The sequence below is a fragment of the Bison bison genome, unplaced genomic scaffold, assembly GCF_000754665.1.
Source record: "Bison bison bison isolate TAMUID 2011002044 unplaced genomic scaffold, Bison_UMD1.0 scf7180017862158, whole genome shotgun sequence".
Classification (NCBI taxonomy): Eukaryota; Metazoa; Chordata; class Mammalia; order Artiodactyla; family Bovidae; genus Bison; species Bison bison.
Window position 1 is genome coordinate 1,016,093 of NW_011492730.1, and position 879 is coordinate 1,016,971.

The window sequence follows — 879 nt, forward strand, 5'->3', positions numbered from 1 at the left end:
TGGTGTCATCTGCATGTCTGAGGTTATTGATATTTCTCCCAGCAATCTTGATTCCAGCTTGTGCTTCTTCCAGCCCAGCGTTTCTCATGATGTACTCTGCATAGAAGTTAAATAAGCAGGGTGACAATATACAGCCTTGACAAACTCCTTTTCCTATTTGGAACCAGTCTGTTGTTTCATGTCCAGTTCTAACTGTTGCTTCTTGACCTGCATACAGGTTTCTCAAGAGGCAGGTCAGGTGGTCTGGTATTCCCATCTTTCAGAATTTTCCACATCATAGCCAAACTACAGAAATGCAAAGATGAAAGAGCCAGAGAAAGACATTAGATACAAAAGAACAATGATATAAGTGAAAACTGATGTCTCTTTAAAAACCATGGAAACCAGACAATAAATGCCTTTCAAGTGATGTAAAAAACCACCCAGCGTTCTATCTTTAGTGAAACTATCCTTCGAAGAGTCATTTTCAATGAAAAAAAAAAAAAAGACCGATTAGTTACCAGGAGCCCTGCACAATTCTCGAGAAAATTCAAGCTGAAGAGAAATAACATTTGGACTCACAAGGAATGAAGAATATCAGAAATGGCTCAGATGTTTAGATGACACCACCCATATGGCAGAAAGCAAAGAAGTAAAGAGTCTCTTGATGAAAGTGAAAGAGGAGAGTGAAAAAGTTGGCTTAAAACTCAACATTCAGAAAACTAAGATCATGGCATCCGGTCCCATCACTTCATGGCAAATAGATGGGGAAACAGTGGAAACAGTGACAGACTTTATTTTGGGGGGCTCCAAAATCACTGCAGATGGTGACTGCAGCCATGAAATTAAAAGATGTTTGCTCCTTGAAAGAAAAGTTATGACCAACCTAGACAGCATATT